Here is a 13,962-nt window from a genome sequence, read left to right as displayed (position 1 = left end):
CAGTGGAAATTAAGGATGGTTTGCAGCTATGCAAATACACATACTCAAAACAAATCACGTCATTAAAATGTGTTTTAGCAGCAAACTCTGTTTGATATCTTAGCCACGCCCATCTTTTCCATGACAGGGAAGCAAAGCGAGAGCTGTTTTGGTGAAGACGATGACGTAAGCCCCGCCTCTCATTGGCCAGTGATGATCTCATGTTACATCCGGGGTTCTTGCCTCCCCCCCTTCAACAGCTTTGCATTGAGGAAAACAACATTCGCTCTGCGTTTCTAGACTCGCACTCTACTTTGAGCCTACTCTGTCTTCCATTGGTCCATCATGACGTCTATCACGTTCCGCTAGCCAATGAAACCCCGAAGGCCGACGACCGCTGCCTCCTTCGCTTCCAGCACGATTGGTTACATCTTAAACGACAACAACTTTTCCTCAGCACACATTGACATTTTTTGACTTAACCCCCCCATGGTGACAATTTGTAGGCATTAGGCGTTCATAACATTTCACTTCATGCTGGGCCATTTATAGCACAAGGAAATAAATAAATAAAAAAAAAGCAAACCCAGAAATAGCAGTACAATAGTGACCGGAGAAACTGACAGCAGCGTCAGCCAATCACGCGCTTGGCAGTCGAGACGTCGCCTATGATCGACAGCGTCGCTCGCCAATCAGGCGCGGGATAGCGATAGCTGCAGTCCAATCACGGGTAAGACAGAGTTATCTCCCCCCATCCCCCCACGCCGCTGCGCTCGGTCGTTAGAGGAGAAGAGTCGCGGTCGTTGAATGGCCGGTAAAACGTCTTGTCAATTGCGAGGTCTTGTGTTAGCTCGGTCAGCATGAGGGCAGAGTAGTGTCGGGGGCAGACTTTCCGTTCCACAGGGTGACGGCTCTTTGGCTTTTCATTTTAACCTTTGCTTGGCCCAAGATGTGCGCGGCGCTTGCTTCCCTCAGAGTGGCGTCTAAAGGCGTCCTAGTGTGACAGGCAAAGACCCGACAACGTGCTCTCGGTGTGTAGGCAGGAGGCCACTTTAACGTGTGACGTTAGGTAAGTGCCCTTAGTCCCCCCCCTCCCCTGACACCCAGAGAGGTCTCACCTCAGGCCAGGTCTGCCTGTCACATGCAGCGAGGTCATGACCGCCAAACTGCTGTCTGTCTGTGTGTGAGAATGAGCCCTCCACAGGCCCGGGGAGACTTCCCTTTTACGGGCAAAATAAACACCCCCTGTCCCTGAGGCCTGACTAGGAGCAGTCTCTGCACGGCGCTTGGCAACCAGACTTTTGTCTTCTAATCCTGGCTTCTCTGCAATGTCCCCTTTGCTGGGACTTGTAGTTCTCCCAACAACTGGAGAGCCACAGGTTGCCTATCGCTGTCCAGGACGAGGTGTCTGGAGATTCACCAGTGACCTTGATAGGTGTAAGAAGTCTTACTGTAAAATATATATCCTTATATTAGGTGAGTCGTGACGTCATTAGGTGTTGATGCTTAGTGATGTCACATGACTCATCCTGAAAGTGTCCCATCATGGAATGTATAGCTGTCAGTGAAGGCAAAACATACATGTGTAGGAGCATTCATTACCTTATGCAAGCAGTGTGTTGCAAACTGAAACGTATATATGTAATGAACCCTGTCCTGTAATATTAGAAGTTACTCTGCAGGTGACTGCTTTGTATTAAGGTAATCTGCCTGTGGCCTTGTGCTTTTTAGATGTTGAGACAATTCTTGTTTCTTTTGTTTTTTATTTTTTACTCATACATGGTATATTCCATATAGGAGATGTTGGCACACGATTACCACCACCACCACATTGTAAATATTGAATTTGTCTTTAAATTTTGTTTCTACACTTGCTCAAACAGCTGGATGCACAATCAACTTCTTGTATATTTAGCTTTGGGATGTGATCTCATGTTAACTGTATGTAACAGCTCTCAATTTCAAGATCACTTTTGTTTGTTTTGATATTGGCTGTATTCAAAATGGGTTTGGACATGTGAATAAGATTTTTTTCTTAAATGTGGCATTGTTGATACTTTAATAGCTAATTCCCCATTTATGAGTTTGGCCTTTTTTAGTCTTTTTTTGGTTGTGTTTTATTTTGTTGATAGCAGATTGTGTACTTTTAAGCCAACATATATTAAGAAGAGAACCAAGTTTTAAAGTACACTTTGTTTTGGGACTCTTCACTATGTGACAGACTCATGGATCTTTGGTTTCTAAAACTATATTTGAGATTATATTTAGTAAAGCTTTCACCAGCCTTCAATGTTTGTTGTGACTTTTAATATGCTGAATATCACAGTGGTTATGCTATGGTACTTAAAGCTATATAATATGCTATTTAGATGTGTTCTGATATACTGTAAACTGTATAATTGGGTCTTACTGCATACCTGGTAAGGCAGCATTAACTTGTTCCTACCCCTCCCCAAAACTCCCGGGGCTCTGTAGGTCTTCTTATAGACCCCCTGTTCACAGATTTAGGAACTTGTATTAGGGCAATTCTTGTTTTATTTTTAAATGATAGTTGTAAGCACTTAAGTATTTTAAGTATTATTGTAGTAAGACAAGTGCTTTCAAATGTGAAATTATTGTTCATTACACTCCTATACCAACTTAACACTTCTAAGTTTGGCCTATATTCTAATCTAGCTGTGTAAAGAGTGAGCACTGTACAGATGATAACAATACCTTTTAATGTGCTGGCATTTATTATGGTAAATGTTATATTGCGTGCTATCTGATTTCCATCAGTTTAATGGTGGTCAGAATTTTGTTTAGGTTATTGTGGAAACTTCTTTTTGCTAATAAAATGTCAGTTCCCATGTGTGAACTTTGTTACTTTGTGGCATTTGAGATTACTACATCAACATGTTTGCACTGGTTTACATACCTTGGACAGCTGTATGGGTTCCCTTCATGGAGACATACATACTCGACTTAAGTTGCATCAGTTGTAACTAGGAAATGGCTGACTTTTCTACTTTGAACATTTGGCCTCTTAAGTTTATAGAAATTATCTCTACTGCATACAGTAGATTTTGAGATACTATAATGTCTGCTATTTTGACACCCCTGTTTAAGCAAATGGAATCTTGCATTAAAGTTCCAAGGATGTGAATAAAAATGTTAATTTCTTACCTATTTCCTTAAACGGGGCGGTCGTGTAACTGGCCAAAATGTGATCATAAAGATGGTATTGTGACAGAACTGAAGATCATTTATACTGTAGGTACATTATTCTCAATATAAGTTTCAATTTGAAACCAAATTGGTTGTACTTGAGATCATCCTTAAATTTTAGATGTTTTTTCTTCAGCGACAGTTAAACAATCTATTGTGGGACACTTTCAAAAGAAGTTATTGGACACCAATCACTGCTCTTTAAATAAGTTATATTTTATCCTAAATATTAGGATGTATGGTCACTTGTGTGAAATGTATAGTTATGTCGAGATATGCTATTTTTAATGTTGCCCATGTATGTTACATTATAGCAGTAAAAAGTTAAGTTTTTAACATGTTTAGTACCACCTTTTACTTACACAGTACTTTCAAGTGTTCTTTTTTAAAAGTAGTTGAAATGTGTTTTTATTTGACTTCCATGCCGATAGATATATACATATACACACACACACACACATATATATATATATATATATATATATATATATATATATACACATTTTTTAATGCTAAATACTTGTGTTTTTGATATACACTTAAAGCTAAAATGTAACCATCCCATTGAAACACAAATTAAGAAGTTATGTAATTTTAGGTTTGCTGGATACCTTCAGTGCATCACAATCTTTTTGTAACATAACACATACACACTTTTTTTCTGTTTCTCCACTACAGACCAATGTTAAAATTGTGGCCAAGAAGCAGATGAATGCTTAAAAATCAAATTCTTGTTGACTCTCACTTTATTTGTTTTTCGCAAATTGTCTGGTAAGAGATTTCTTACACCTAAATTTTCATGACACAACTTTTTATGTTGATGCTTTTGTTGGGAGTCAGTGATCTGTGTAAGTGTAATACATCTAGTAATAGGTTTCTTAATTAATTTATTTAAACTTTTTATTTTCAAACCGTGTAAAAAGTCAAAAGCACATGAACAGTCCAACAACATGGTACAATTGGTTCAGTAAGACAGATACGCAACATAAAATGACATATCGTGTGTCTCGTGATTGCTGACAGGACAAACAAGTACGTGATTGGTAGAAGATCTAAAGGGGAGTATTCAATTGTTAGCGTTAACGCAAAAAAACGAGCGCTCAAAAAATATTACCGTTTATACGGTAGTAATGCGCGCGAAAAGCGTTAATACGGTAGTTTACTCGCGGAATTTCAGCTCGCCGCTCAGGGAGCAGCGAGCTGAAATTCCGCAAGTGATTACCGAATTAACGCTAAGATTTTTTGAGCGCTCGTTTGAGAGCGTTAACGTTAACAATTGAATACCCCACTTAGAGTAAAGCGATGGTTTCAAATTTTGTAAGAGGGAGGAATGGGGAACAGGGGGAAAAGTACATTTGGGAGTGGAATTTATAAGGAAACCATACCCAGTTTTTAAGTAAGGATCATATGCTTTTTGACTACAAATGTCTTGTGAAAACATCAACAAGCTTCTATATTTGCTTTTTGTTAAACTAGTTGAAGCCATACTGATTTGACGGATCCACTAAAGACTCCAGGGGGGGTAAATGTAACAAGCTGCGTGTTTCCTTGGTTTGAAAAGTGGAGATGTTGCCTATAGCAACCCATCAGATTCTAGCTATTTTGTAGAATGTACTAAATAAATAACTAGAATCTTATTGGTTGCTATAGGCAACATCTCCACTTTTCAAACCTGCCGAAAACTCTCGGCTTGATATATTTATCCCCAGAACTTAGAGCAGCACAGTGGCCTAGTGGTTAGCACTTCTGCCTTACAGCACTAGGGTCATAAGTTCGATTCCCGACCATGGCCTTATCTGTGTGGAGTTTGTATGTTCTCCCTGTGTTTGTGTGGGTTTCCTCCGGGTGCTCCGGTTTCTTCCCACACTCCAAAAACATATTAGTAGGTTAATTGGCTGATATCAAATTGACCCTTGTGTGTCTGTGTGTCTGTGTGTCTGTGTGTCTGTGTGTCTGTGTGTCTGTGTGTCTGTGTATTTAGACTGTAAGCTCCAATGGGGCAGGGAGTGATGTGAATGAGTTTTCTGTACAGCGCTGCGGAATTAGTAGTGCTATATAAGTGATGATCTTGTTTTACTAAGGAATAGGTTTTGAAACAAATCTTACATGGGCGTACCATTATTTTGGCCATCTCCCAAGCTAGTATTCAGGGGGCCCTTGACAGTGCTCAGCGGCATTATTGATCGGGATGGTGGAGCCCCCGGCCCGATCAATGCTGCTGAGCCTGTCACTGTAGTCCTTCCACGGCGCTCAGTAATCTCCTTACTGAGGAGATCTCGTGAGTCTCACACTCACAAGATCTCCTCAATAAGGAGCTTACAGCGCGCCGCGGAAGGACAACAGTGACAGGACAACAGACAGAGATAAGCACTTGGGGTGGGGGGCAGCGGGCGGCTCTCTTGGGAATGGAGGCCCCCTTAGCCCAGGGACCTCCATTCCTTTAATCCGGCCCTGGTTATTGGCAAGAATTTCTCCTTAATTTTTTTGAGGGTTGAGGCAAGTTAGAGTGGCGTATATTTGAATGTAAAGTACCTGAGCAAAATGCATTAAATCTGCAACTACTTGTTTTATATTAGTCATGACCTACTTCTTGTAATAGATAAAGCAGAAGGCATTACAGTAACCCTACTTGCCCTGTGCCTTTTTTTTTGTTTGTTTTATAAGGGGATCTTTGACTGAAGTGTGACCCGGTTTGTCTGTACCGGCTACTTGCGTTTTCACAGCCTTTAGCAATCTGCTATCTTTAGCTATGATGAACATGTGGTGTGATTGTTCAGAATTGTGCTCATGTCGAAACCTAAAAAATAGTTTGCTCCTCTAAACCTCCATTCTCTGATATTGAGTGGGAGAGAGTGAAAGAAACTGACTTGGTTAAACAAAGCTAAATGTAGCAAATTTATGGTAGACCAGCTTTAATATTTGTAAAGGAGTCCATTAGGCAATGGTCCGTAAATCCTTCCATTTTTATTGCAGTTTTTTTTTTTAAGTTCATTTTATTCATTGGGCCAGTTAAAATGTCTACAGAGTAAAGTGCTAATCATCTTGTGCAAAATATCTTTCTAAAATTGGGGGACTCGTGTCCTGCATGTCGCCTAACCTCTGGATCACTGACAGCAGATTCAGCAATGGTTGTGGAACATATTAAAATCCTTTGGGGATACGTAGGTAAAAGTAGCCATGAGAAAAGTTATGGGTAACTTTTCATAAGATAAAACGTAATGTTGCCAAATGAAACTAAGATATAAATTATTTCTAGCAAAAAAATTTAAAATAGCATAAAAATTAGTCTGGTTTTGAAGGGGTCACTTTGGCTTATTTTAGAAAGGCACAAATGCTACTTTTAGGCTTGGTCCTACCAATCGGCAGTATCACCTCAAGTAGTATCTAATTTTTTCATTTCTAGAATGCATATTTCCACAGTGTATGCTTATAAAGCGGTACACTGTTTGCATCTCACTACCGCTTCATATTATAAATACCAGGAGTGCTTATGTAAAAGGGTGGCCCAGAATGGACTTGAAGATGTTGGCATGTAGGATATGAATCATTGTTCAAATATTGGGTTTTCTTACGGATAAACCCTTTTAAATGCCATCAAAATAAACAGGCCAACAATGTGGAAACCATGTCTCTTGGCACTTCAACTCAGTGTTCTAAATCTATACATTCATAACCCTGCCATCGTGACACTAACAGGTGTTTTTGGTGTCTGCCCACTGTAAGTGTTGATGCAGACTTTAAATATAAACTCTTCATGTAAAGACTTCAATATTTTGGTATATTACATGTTCAGTTATAAGTTTACTTGCTGTCAAGTTTGATTTCAGCAACATTGACTTAGTTTGGCTGAACTGCATGTGACCACTGATAATGTAAAATCGGTAGTCACAGTACTTTTTCTTTTTCCTCTGTGGAGTAAAATTACACACACCCTTTTTAAGGAGTATTTTTATCCAAAGAGGAGTTTTATCTGAAATTCGAGATAATGGAAAACTGGTTTATGATATTCAAAGGTCAACAGACTAGAAAGTCAGCATTGCAATAATGATTTTTTTTTTATTTTTTTTTTAAATAAAGAACATAATCTTTATCATAGATTTAGATATAGAAACCATAACAATTATAAACAATGTTCAGATTCACCTACTCGCTTAATAAAACTCTGTACATAAAGTTAAGTATATCAGACATTCATATTGTAATATTGATGTCACCAAAAATACATTATTCTTGCAGAATATAAAAAAACAAAAATAAAACCCTTATCTGGTAAGCTTACGGTAAATCAATTATTGGCAACCTTACACTTTAAGGGCTCCATGTGCAGCTTCTCCCATTGCTCCTTCCAAAATGCTCCACGAGTGGTTAGTGTTTTTTTTTCTTGTTTTACACAATGGAGCGTTGGGAAAGAATAAGTTCATGAGACCAGAGGAAGGGATTGCCATTGAATCAAAATAAAGAAATAAACAAATTGCATTAATTACCTGAAGCGTAAAAAAATAAATGAGTGCTTTTTTTTTTTGTGTGTGTGTTTTTGAGACATGAACCAGTTGTGGGAATACAAGTTATGTATGTTCACACACCTGTTTTGTATTGGCCAAAAGTCTAGCACCCCTGAAATTTTTGTTGTAGGAGAACTGCAATGCTTCATTTGGTTTTGACTACTTACCCACTAATTTACCACTATAACACACTTTCGATACGTTTTGAGACGTGACAAATGTAAAATGTGTATGGAGTCACGTGGAACAATGATTTATCTTTTTATTTCTTTTGGTATCTCGTCCGCTTACATTTGTTTTTTGTAGCATTAAAAACAGAATTGCTCATCTTCAAACACCAGTGGCTACATACAGGCCCAATATTCATCATCATTTATATAGCGCCAACATATTCCGTAGCGCTTTACAATTGGGAACAAACATAGTAAACTAATAAACAAACTGGGTAAAACAGACAGAGGTGAGACGGCCCTGCTTACAGTCTATTGGGTGTTGTAAGTAAATTTGTAATTCAGGCAGAAACGTGCTAATTGCGCTACTGTAACATCAAAATCTGATTTTGATTGTCTGCAGCACCCAATGTATGTTCATGCAAATATCACCTATTTTTGTGTTCTTTAATAAAACGCATAACTGAATCAAGATCACTTTTATTTTTTTTACGGTCTATGAACTCGAGATGCTATATATAGTCCTCTGCACCTGTTTTATACAATGTAGGCAAAAGTTTACCCGTGATGTTCCCCGATTGGATATATTAATTTTGTGGCATCATGCCATTTGCCAATGGCTACTTTAATATTGGTGCCTGATAATACTCCTGCCTTAATAGCCTCACACACATTTCCCAACACCAGATGCAATTTTTAATCTATTACCTTATGTATCAATTATTGCCCACTCCTTTTAGATTGTAATCTGATTTGGGCTGAGCCATCTTCATCTTCTGTTTTAATGTGCCTTTGTTATTTATTTGTATCATGATCCACAGAATGTACAGTGCTACATAATATGTCGGTGCTTTATAATGTCATGCTATATGAAAAAATCTTCCTGTACCAGGTTTGACAAACCCATGCTCTGGTTTTGGAAGACCTTGTTCCTATTTAACTCTGAAATTCAATTCTCGCTTGCTTTTATTTCCATTCTTACATTGACATAGCTCCTGTAACAAGCAGCCTTGACCTCCCTCATTTACATAAGTGGACGTGTTACTGCCTGTCGGAAGATAAGCACGCTTGTAGCTAACTACACGTAGTTGCATGCATATATATAACACAGGTTTGGACATAGTCCCTCCTAAATTCTACATTACTATGTCTAGTAGCCAGTAGGACCTTTTAAGGAGCCAGGGAAGTGCATCCATTTGCATCAATAAAATAGTATGTTTCTCCAGTCATAACTCCCTTTCCTTACACCACACTTGCTTCCTCCGTCACCCTCCCCTGCACCCAAATCCCCACATGGACAGCGACAAGCAAATGCTCTTGTAGTCTGATCTTAATCAAAACCCTGGAGAAATAAGTGCCCCTTCTTTAGATAGAGAATGGTTCTTTAAGTAAACATAAATGCAGTAAGCATCCAGATATTTACTGAAGATGTTTTTTGTACCTTAGATGCCCCCTTTTTTTTTCTGTTGAATCAGATGTAAAATTCCTTTATAGGTGGGGCAGTCCTAAATAGAAATGTCCTTATTCAGTCCCATCCAGTATTTATATTTATAAAGCACCCACATTTTTTGCAGAGCAGGCAATACATAACCGTGCATTGTAACACTTACATCAGTGGATTCCAAACTTTTTCAGTTCAAGGCACCCTTAGGGCCTCTATAGTTTCCTCAAGGCACCCCTAAGCCAAAATAATTACCAAGTAGTCCCCCGCCTTGCTTACCACTGGCCCTGGCCGAAGCACCCCTGTGAGATCGCCGAGGCACCCCAGGGAGCCTACGCACAGAGTTTGGGAACCACTGACTTACATGACTTTAACATTTACACAAACATGAAATAGTAATTAAAATAATGTATCTGTTAACATAGCATACAGTAGAAAGACACTGACTTACACACATCTATACTAACAAACTCTGTTCTTTCCCAATAACTCGGCAAGTCAAGTGCAATAAAGGTAAGAATAGTCAAATATTAACTTCCCCTTATCTATAAAAACTACCTTCTGCACTAAAAAAAAAACAAAAAAAAAACCCCGCTCTCAAAATGATTACTTTCCCAGGTAGGAGACTAATTCTGTGCACACAGTGAAGCTAAACAAGCAGATGCTGGGCCTCCAAACCCTCAGTAATTCAAGTGCTCAATTTCAGTTACCTGCCCTAATGCTTGAAATACTCACCAGACAAATGCCCACTTGATCTTCATAGCCAACAGAAGTAGAAAAACAGCATATGAAGGTAGATTTGCAATGGGTGATTTGTCCAGGTTTAAGGTTGGGGATTGATACCAATATACACCAAAAATTTTATTATTCTATGTATTATATTGATAAAAATATATAATGTTCAGCACAGTGGAAAGGATACTGGTGCACAAGACAAACTGGGCTAGCAGATTACCACTGAATGCATTTTGGCAAAAGCAGATACTTTCCATGTAAAAGCAAAGATTTTAATGTGTGAGGCTTCAGCCAAATTGTTTGCTCACTAATACTATACAACACTTTTGGATCTCAATTCATACACAATATTCAGTTACACATTACAGCTGTGTCCTTATGATCAAATGCCAGAGGAGGGTTTTGTTTGTGTTGTTGCCCTCCACTCACTTGTAGAGCATATGATCCATAGTACTTCTCTGCTGTTTAGGAACCACTCCTCTAATGGATATAGCTTGTTTTGTAAGTTGATCTGGTTGCTTTTTATACTTTGATTGTTATGTACAAGTAGTAGAGAGAGCAGATGGAAACACCTGGGTTAATGAGGGACACCAAGCGTATTGAAACCAATTTGCTTTGTGTGGTTCATGCATTAATTGAGCAAATAACATTCCAGCTTGGTCAGGATTATATATAAAAATGCTGAACTGTCCTAGTTGCATATAATTCTGGCTAGCATGGCTGCAAGAGGAGACCTCAATGTCTTTGAAAGAGTGTTGATTGTTGGGGTGCACGAGCAGCGGTGTTGAAGTTCAGCATGGGAAGGCAGCAGTGGGTGGAAGCAAATGTGCATCATTAATTTTAAAGTCTAAGCAGACAAGCAAATGTAGATTAATTTATTGTAAATTTCAGTCTTTGCTGAAACTGGCTGCTCACACCAAAAAGATCAAAGAATTCCGCAGAGCAAGGTATAGTCACACCTAGCAATGAATGTTTATAAGTTCAGGGTGCATACAGTACAGGAAATGGACTACCCAGCAGTGGAGGTGATATGGTCAGATGACTAGTCCATCATGTTTTCTATGAATGGATAAGTGCATATGTGGCACGCGACCTAATGAACTCTACTGCCCTGGGTGCTTGTTTCCAACAGTGAAGAGTCCTGGTGGTTCTGTAATGTTTTAGGGCATGTTTCTCTGTGTGCCATCCTTCCCTTAAGACAAGGTCAATGTTACTATATACTTAATGGAACTTCACCCTATATTAAAGCATGTCTTGTATCATGATGACAATGCCTTCACCCACAGAGTATGTGTGGTTGTCCACTGGTTTCATGAGCAATGACCTTGATGTTAGTCTTATGTGCCTCCGCCACCAGACCTGAACCCAATTATACTGCTTTCATACTGCCGCCCCGGCAATATCCCGGGTATATGAACCCAGGTTATTGCCAGGGGATAGAGGCTCCCACAGAGAGGAATTCCCGGGTAGACCCTGTTTATACTAAACACGGGTCTGCCCGGGTCTCCATGGCAACATCACAAGAGGAGCTCTGATTGGCACGTCTTGTGACGTGTTTTTTTTTTGTTTTTTTTTCTTAAATTCAACTTTATAATTGTGTTTGAGACCAAGGTTGAAAAACCCGGATTTCACCATTCATAGCGTAGGTGACCCAGGAATTAATCCACCAAAAGTCCCAGATCATCAGACCCGGGAATTAGAACTGACACCATTCATACTGCGCCTCGACCCGGGTCGTCTGGGCTTTCCCCAGCATAAAACCCAGGTTTTTGGCGCAGTATGAATGGGGGTATTAAAGTATTTTATGATTTACAGTTTTCAACCACAACAGGTGTCGGTTGAATTAATTTCTTGTGTGCTGTATGTGAGATGGATAGATATGTAGATTGTAAAGTGGCCTATATGCAAATTACAGCTGCAACTTCAGTTCAGATATGTTAAAATCTGATCTTAATGTTTTTGATATTGTAAGAAAATCAAAATGTGTGGCGGGATTGAATATCCTAATGTGTGCATCAATTGCTAATATGATCTGGAAATGTATGTATTTTAATTTTTTTCTAGAGTGGATGGTTTGAAGTTATTAGAAATGTGTATCCAACATGTATGATAAGTTGAATGTGTGAAGCCATTGTTAATATGATGCCTGATGAAGACTTATTGTCATAATATTTGAACTGGAATATGCATGTGGCTGCAAAAATCTAAACTTACAATAAACATGCCTGAATGAATGGACTTGAATTGTTGTGCTGTCATTGGCTTACTATGATTAAACAGTCATGTTGTGTGTTGCTGTTGGCTTTACGGTATATCTTTATAAAGCTGTTTTCACAAACGAACTAGACACTGTCTGTCCCCACCCAAATGTGTAGGTGATTTATTTATTTATTTTATCTTGGCACAGCAGCAAGAATCTTAAAATGGTATAACTGGTAATTCTGCTTCTATAAGTTTACAACCTTTTGCTTATAAGTATTTGCAGCATTTCCGCCTTTAGAGAATCTTGTGTGTTTGGTGCAGTGTTGTTTGGCTTTGAAAGTTTCAATGCAGTATAGAAGGATACTGCCATACACCAGTGCTGTGTTTGAGTTTAGCATGGAGCGTACAAATGTCAAAAAGGACTTGGTAGAGTCTCAATCTCCTAACATAACTTTGTGGTGTGGTGGTTGGGATTTTTTTTATTATTATTGGAGAGAGTGTTTGGTTTTGGTAATATTTTGTGTGTGGGGGGGGGGGGGGGGGTTGTTCACATTTAGGATACAGACGTACAGGTGCTTGAAGATTGAGGTGCAGTGTCTGTTAAGCATGATACTTGTAAATTGATATCTATAGGTGCGCAACAATTTCCTGATTCATTGACATGCCAATATACACAAGTCGTGTTTTATGGTCTATCAGGCATATGGAAAATTCAGTAGAGCTTGATAATGAGTTATCGTTTTATTTATAAAGCACCAACATGTTTAGCAATGCCGTACATTGAGGGGAACCTTGCACAAATGAATACCTGCAATAACATTAAGCAGAAGGTAAAGATGTCCCTGCCCAAATGAGCTTACAATTTGGGGGAGATTAAATTCTAAAATCTGTGCAAGGTGTTTCTGGAACAGCTGAGAGATACTTTTCACAGATTTTGTTTTCACATAGAAATATCCCTTATTTTTGCTCACGGCCCATAGGTGTACGCAAAAATGAGCATATATTTTTACTGCATAAACTGTAAAATTCCGCAGCAATGATGTTTCTCAGAACATCGGCACCAATTGTAAGTGTTGTGGGAAACAATAGAAACATACGGTTTAGTAGAATAGCAATTGTACCTGTTAGGGAGAATGTGAGGCAATTATTGTACAGCAGAAGCATATTGTCTGCTTAACAATCTTTCACATGGTGCAAGCTGCTGTAACCAAAACTTGAGCTTACCAGTGGTGCAAAACAAGAGCTCTTAAGGATTGCAACTACTACCGTACTACAACAAATCTGTTTCTATTTCTCTTTTTACATCAATAGTAGAAGCATTATTTAGGAAATATTCAGTGCAGACTACTATGCCCATCATTCTAATGATTGTTTATTTGTAAAACACCACAAAATAACTGTCCAGCTCTGCAGAGTTACAAATCATGCAAAATACAATCTCGCATAAGAATATAATAAACAAGTACAGATGAGGTTGACAAAGTAGGTGCAGGTGTGAGGCAAAGAGTTAAGAGAGCCCTGCTCATAAGAGCTTACCGTCTAGACCATGTGTTTCCCTGGACAAATAAGGACATTGTTACTTCACCTATACTTTTCTGATGTAGACCTTGCTAAATAATACATAGACAAAAATGTTGCGTATGTTTGCTTTAATATGCAGACCGATCATCTTCTGTTGCTAATTTTTTTGCTTTGTTAAACATCCTTTATCACACTCATGAAGACT

At 38.8% G+C, this 13,962-nt stretch overlaps 1 protein-coding gene across 5 annotated transcripts in view; it reads left to right on the top strand.

Annotated features, from left to right (window-relative positions):
• Positions 1-375: 375 nt before the first annotated feature.
• PPM1B (protein phosphatase, Mg2+/Mn2+ dependent 1B) overlaps positions 376-13,962 on the top strand; it is a 30,253-nt gene continuing 16,666 nt past the window's right edge. Inside the window, exon 1 of one of the 5 annotated variants that reach the window (XM_075204142.1) lies at positions 376-709. The gene's annotated coding sequence lies outside the window, so the exon portion shown is untranslated. Of the gene's footprint in view, positions 1,049-3,869; positions 3,958-13,962 lie in introns of those variants that run through there. The other 4 variants (XM_075204139.1, XM_075204138.1, XM_075204143.1 and 1 more) reach the window with 4 other exon arrangements.

This window comes from Mixophyes fleayi, chromosome 3, assembly GCF_038048845.1.
Source record: "Mixophyes fleayi isolate aMixFle1 chromosome 3, aMixFle1.hap1, whole genome shotgun sequence".
Classification (NCBI taxonomy): Eukaryota; Metazoa; Chordata; class Amphibia; order Anura; family Limnodynastidae; genus Mixophyes; species Mixophyes fleayi.
Note: the sequence above shows the minus strand (reverse complement) of the source record. Positions and strands in the feature narration are given on the sequence as shown.